Source organism: Coturnix japonica, chromosome 38, assembly GCF_054131305.1.
Source record: "Coturnix japonica strain WE chromosome 38, WE-NBRP24, whole genome shotgun sequence".
Taxonomy (NCBI): domain Eukaryota; kingdom Metazoa; phylum Chordata; class Aves; order Galliformes; family Phasianidae; genus Coturnix; species Coturnix japonica.
Genome location: NC_140700.1, coordinates 345,468 through 352,425, shown reverse-complemented (window position 1 = coordinate 352,425; position 6,958 = coordinate 345,468).

Genomic DNA, 6,958 nt, shown 5'->3' with positions numbered 1-6,958 from the left:
ATACATCTACACATATCCCTACCAACACGATGCTCTGAAACCGGGACCACAGGAACATAAGGACCGTCAGTCCTACATACAGGGCTGCTGAAAAAGCCACCTAATTACTGCCCAAAATATTGCCCAGAGCATTGCCCGCATCCTCCACCAAAAATGCCACGGAGTTTTCTTTAGAGCTCACTCCGGGACAGTGGAAACAAACCTAGGTGAGCAGGAACAAAATTGGACTATGAAGGAACTGAACTATGGAAGGACATTGCTGCCCGAACAAAGAATATGGTTGTAAAGGTGTCACCTGGATGCACATTTGCCCAAAAGTCGGGCTACTGAAGCACAGCAAAACATGCAAAACATGCAACATGCAACAAAACATAAAGCTGCCAGAATTGAGGTGGCTCAAATCGACTTGGACTGGCAGAATAAGGGCGAATTATTTCTAGCTCGATGGGTCCATGAGACCTCAGGTCATCAAGGAAGAGACGTGACATATAAGTGGGCCAGAGACTGAGGGGTGGACTTAACCATGGACGCTATTGCGCAGATTATTAATGACTGTGAAACATGTGCTGTAATTAAACAAGCCAAAAGGATGAAACCTCTCTGGGAGGAAGGGCGATGGCAAAAGTATAAATATGGGGAGGAGTGGCAGGTTGATGATATCACCTTGCCACGATCTCGCAATGGTAAGCATTATGTACTCACTATGGTAGAGGCAACCACTGGGTGGCTCGAAACATACGCAGTACCCCATGCTACTGCTCGAAACACCATATTAGGTCTTGATAAACAAGTCCTATGGCGACATGGCACCCCAGAAAGAATTGAATCTGATAATGGGACACATTTCAAAAATTCCCTTATAAATACTTGGGCCAAAGATCATGGCATTGAGTGGATTTTTCATATTCCCTACCATGTACCAGCATCTGGTAAAACTGAATGATATAATGGGTTTGTTGAAAACTATGTTGAAAGCAATGGGTGGTGGAACATTTAAGCACTGGGAGAAGAATCTGGCAGAAGCCACTTGGTTGGTCAATACTAGAGGATCCGTCAGTCATGATGGTCCTAGCCAATCTAGCCCCCTATACACTATAGAAGGAGATAAGGTCCCTGTTGTACATGTAAAGAACATGTTGGGAAAAACTGTTTGGGTCCTTCCAGCTTCTGGAAAGGGCAAACCTATCCGTGGAACTGACTTTGCCCAGGGACCTGGGTGCACTTGGTGGGTAATGCAGAAGGATGGGGATGTTCAATGTGTACCACAAGGGAATTTGATGCTGGGGGAGTGCAGTCAATAATTTTATGTATCTATATATATATGTTTGCATGTGTGGTGTATTTTAGTTATTATAGTTATACATTTAGTTATGTTACACGCAATTCTACTATTTAGCTATCATAGTTTTACATATGTGTATATATGTGTGTATATATTAACCATGATGTAATAATGTAGAATAAGGGGTGGAAAGTCATGGTTTTGTAATTTTGTAATTTTGCTATCACTATTCCACAACATAACATCATGTAAAGCATGGATACTTCAATTGAATGTGCAGTCCACAGAAGAAGACTACATATCCCAGAGAACAACATGGTCAGTGATAAGTCACGGGACCAGGACGCTATATAATCTTGTTCCCAGGCTGGAGTGCCCTCCTTCTTCTCTCGAACTTCTCGGAGAGTGGGAAGCGTTCCAGCCATGTCACCTAGAGTTCACAGTAGGCCTCTCTGTTTTCGGGGACTCTCTCTCTGTGTTTCGTTCGATTTATTAGCCTCAATTATATTGTGTTATCTTGTATTCTGATATCATATTTAGTAAAATAAGTTTTTTCCTCCTTAGATTGCCGCTGTTTTTATCCCATTTCCCTTTTCCCCCTCCTTTCCGGGCCCCGGGGGGCCCTATGGGGTGGCTTCCCCTGTCACGGGCATAGGTAAATCTAAGTAACTTGTGACCCAATGCTGCCATGCCATGGGCAGGATGCTCTCCCTTTGCAGCTCATCACAATGCTGCCATGCTATGTGCAGGGTGCCCTCCAGCCAGCTGAAGCTCAACCCAATGCTGCCATGGCATGTGCAGGTTACCCTCTGTATGGGAGATTGGTAATCACAGCCTGAACCACTGATTAATCAGCTGAGGCAAGTGTTGGGTCAGCTGCAAGAGCACAGGTGAGAGTAATGTAGCTGTGCTTCTGGAAGGGGTGGAGTTTGACTCCACCTCCTCTGAGACCTCATTTAATGGCTGACCCTCACTGAGGCAGCATCTGTTGGAGTTTGCTCATCAGTGAAGCTCGCCCCAGCTTCTTCAGCAAAGGCATCACCACTGGTGAGTTCCTCTCTTGCTTATACCTTCTGTACATTTCTTACCATCTTTGTAAACATCCGTATGGTTAACACCTATACATTTGGTGAGCCAGCCAGTAGTCACTGACTCAGCACCTATAAATATAAGAGAAAAATATCTTTTGTCTTGAATATCTTTAGTTGGTTCAAGGGGGAGAAGATCACTCCCTTAGGAAATATCCTCCCTGGACAAATCCCAGGGTTTGAGGCATCCCCATATTATCAACTGGCAACAATTATTGAACAATGGGACTCTTTACGAGTAATAAATAATATGGGCCCCTACCATCTAACTGCATATTTCCAGGGACCGCAAAAAGATATTTTGATTGCAAAAGAAAGACGAATGGCTGCATCTATGGCAGCCTGGACATTACTAAATGCCTTAAATCAGGCAGAGATAAAATCAAACAATATTGAACATGAAAATATATTATTAAAGGCCCGCATTGAAAAACTGGAGGGCGAGATCAATCTGTTGACAGGGAAGAATCCATCATTTTTTTCATCCAACCCTCAAATTAGATATATTTTATTAAATGACAATCAGGATCCTGAAAGAACGGATCAAAATAAGATTACTAAATCTGTCCTAGAGGAGCCACCTAAGACGGACTTACTAGAAGTCCATCCAGTAGTAACTCGAAAAACAAAGAAAACTCAAGATCGACCAGCAGGGGTGCCCCCCGAACAATGGCCCCCTGCTGAGTCTTATTAACATGTAACAGCCTGTCCATACACACCCGCTGAACTCATGGACCTAGTGCAACAATTCAAGCAAAGGCTGAGGGAAAGTGTTCCAGCTTGGTTATTACAGTTATGGGATTCGGGGGCAGAAAGTGTACTGGTTAGTGGCCCCGAAGTATCCAAGTTGGCAATGATAACAGTCCATCCTGCCCTTAGGAAGAGATTGTATGCAGGGACCCAGTTCCCAGAGGAAAATCATTCAATCGTAGACTGGATAATGGCTGCCTGCTGCATGGTGTGGCCGAATAAAACGGATATGCCAGTAAATAAGGGGATTTTGTCTTCTATGAAAGACCTTCAAAACTATATACAAGGATTAGGCATGTGAGAGGCTATCTACGAAGATACATTTGATAGCCCTGATATGGTAAGATTCTCCGCAGGAATGAGGGACCTAATTTTACAACATGCTCCCTCACATATGTATGGAACACTGGTTTCCATACTTAACCCATTAGTAGCCGCAGAAGCAGCAGTCCAACAAGCTGCCCAATTGGTAGCAGACCTTGGGGAAACTGAGCGCCTACGAACTAAGTGCAATATCAGGGTGATTGAGGATGCCGAGGCTTTTCCAATAGTGTGAGCCAGAAGATCAGCCCCTCAAACCCCTCGGTAGGACCTGTTAGAGTGTCCCGAAAACGAATGTTCAATGATCTACTCCGGGCAGGCATTCAATTTTCAAAAACTGATGGTCAGCCTAATTACGTTCTCCTTCAGCTGTGGAAGCAGCTGAAGGATGAACAAAAATTTCAGAACAACCCCAAAAGACCAAGGATAAGACTTATAGAGCGGCGACCAACAACAACATGGAATTTAGAAGACTTTGTAGTTCCGAGTAGGAAAAATAAGCCGCCTCAGGTGCCTCGGGTCACGATACCAGAGGCATCAGAGGTATAAGACTTGAACCTGGCTCAGTTCACTGTGTGACGAGGGACGGCAGTCCCCCTAGGGCCTCCAGACGGGACCGGAGACCCTATGTAGAGCTGACGATATACTAGTCCCGAAAGAATGTACACAAGGTTATGGCCCTAGTTGACACTGGGGCAGAGACATCTATAATATATAAAGACCCAAACAAATTCAAAGGTAATAGAATGATGATTGGAGGCTTTGGGGGACAGACCATTCCAGTCACCCAAACCTGGGTAAAATTGGGGGTTGGGCGCCTCCCACCACGGGAGTACAAGGTATCCATTGCTCTAATTCCAGAGTATATGTTAGGAATTGATATCTTGTGGGGTCTGGCTCTCCACACAAAAGTGGGAGAGTTCCAGCTGCAGCAGAGATACACTAGTATCCGGGCAATTCAGACAATATTGAGAGGCCATGCAAAACATGAGCCTATTTGTCTGCCGAAGCCACGCCGGATTATTAATGTAGAACAGTACAGACTTCCGGGTGGGCAGAATGAAATAACAAAAATGGTACAGGAATTAGAAAGAGTGGGTATTATAAGGCCTGTACATAACCCATACAACTCCCCAATATGGCCAGTGCAAAAGCCGGATGGAACACGGAGGATGACAGTAGACTACAGGGAATTGAATAAGGTCACGCTGCCTGTTCATGTGGCCATACCCAATATTGCCTCCCTAATGGACACACTAAGCAGGGAAATTAAAACATATCACTGTGTCCTAGATTTAGCGAATGCATTCTTCAGTATTCCAATCAGTGAAGAATCGCAAGATCAGTTTGCATTTACATGGGAGGATAGGCAATGGACTTTCCAGGTCCTACCACAAGGGTACGTGCATTCGCCCACCTTTTGTCATAATTTAGTGGCACGTGATCTGGCTAAGTAGGAAAAACCAAATAATGTCAATTTATATGATTAGATTGATGACCTCCTGTTAACATCTGATTCATTAGAGGCAGTGAGACAAGCAGCAGATTTGTTGGCAGCTTATCTGCAGAAAAGAGGGTGGGCTATAAACCCACAGAAGGTGCAAGGTCCGGGGTTATCTGTAAAATTCCTGGAAGTAATTTGGTCCAGGAAAACCAAAGTACTACCCAGTGCGGTAGTAGATAAAGTCCAAGCGTTTCCAGTTCCTACAACATCAAAACAGTTGCAAGAATTCTTGGGTATATTGGGGTATTGGCGCTCCTTTATACCTCATTTAGCTCAGATATTGAGGCCATTGTATAAGCTTATGAAGAAGGGTCAATCATGGAATTGGGGGAAGGTAGAACAGGATGCTTTCCAACAGGCAAAACTGGCAGTTAAACAAGCTCAGGCACTGGGTATATTTGATCCGACCCTCCCAGCTGAACTAGATGTTCATGTTACCCAGGATAGTTTTGTCTGGGGCCTGTGGCAATGCCAGAGTTCTGTTCGAACCCCCATTGGATTCTGGTCTCAGGTTTGGCACGGAGCAGAAGAAAGATACAGCATGATCGAGAAACAGTTATTGGCTGCCTATTCGGCATTACAAGCGGTAGAACAGATAACACAAACGGCAGAGGTCATAGTTAAAACTACATTACCAATCCAGGGGTGTGTAAGAGATTTGACTCACCTTCCTAAGACAGGGGTGGCCCAAGCACAAACAGTAGCACAATGGGTCGCCTATCTAAGCCAGAGAAGCAGCCTGTCTTCATCTCCACTTAAAGAAGAATTACAGAAGATCCTAGGCCCAGTGACGTATCACAGTGATACACCAAAAGAACCGATGGTTGCTCCACCAGAGAAGAGTCCTGTTCAGGAAGGAAGATATCCTATTCCTGAAGATGCCTGGTATACGGATGGGTCCAGCAGAGGCAACCCGAGCAAGTGGCGAGCAATAGCATATCATCCCTCTACTGAGACCATCTGGTTTGATGAGAGGGATGGTCAGAGCAGCCAATGGGCAGAATTGCGAGCCGTGTGGATGGTCATAACTAAAGAACCTGGTGACGGCGTCCTGAACATCTGTACAGATAGTTGGACTGTGTACCGGGGACTTACTCTGTGGATTACACAGTGGGCTACCCAGGAATGGACTATCCACACCTGACCGATTTGGGGTGAAGACATGTGGGTAGACATTTGGAATACAGTCAAACACAGGATGGTACGTGTCTACCATGTCTCTGGTCATCAACCCCTGCAGTCACCAGGAAACGATGAAGCTGACACACTGGCCCAAATCCGATGGATTGAGAATTCACAGTCTGAAAATGTTGCCCGTTGGTTACATCAGAAGCTACGGCATGTTGGACAGAAGATAATGTGGGCAGCCGCTAAAGCATGCGGGCTGCCTGTACAACTATCTGATATCATCCAAGCATGTCAGGATTGCGACGCTTGCTCAAAGATGAGACCAAGACCATTGCCCAAAACAACATCCCACATTGCTAGAGGATACAGTCTTCTCCAAAGATGGCAGGTTGATTACATTGGGCCCCTCCCTCGATCTGAGGGGGCGAGATATGCCCTGACCTGCGTTGTCACCGTAAGAGGACTGCTGCAAGCCTATCCAGTGCCAAAAGCAAATCAGGCGTATACCATCAAGGCACTTACTAAATTGATGTCTACCTATGGGACACCTCAAGTTATTGAGAGTGACCAAGAGACTCATTTTACTGGTGCAATGATACAGCGCTGGGCAGAAGAAAATAACATTGAATGGCGATTCCACCTACCATATAATCCAACAGGGGCAGGCCTTACTGTATGTTACAATGGTATCCTCAAGACTGCCCTGAAGACAGACTCCCAGTCCCTGCAGGGGTGGACGAAAACATTATATGAAACCCTGCGGGACCTGAATGAAAGACCTCGGGATGGCAGACCCAGTGACCTGAAAATGTTACAAACTATATGGACCTCCCCTCTTAGGATCCAAATTACAGGTACTGATAGTGAGGTAAAACCGCAGGTTGG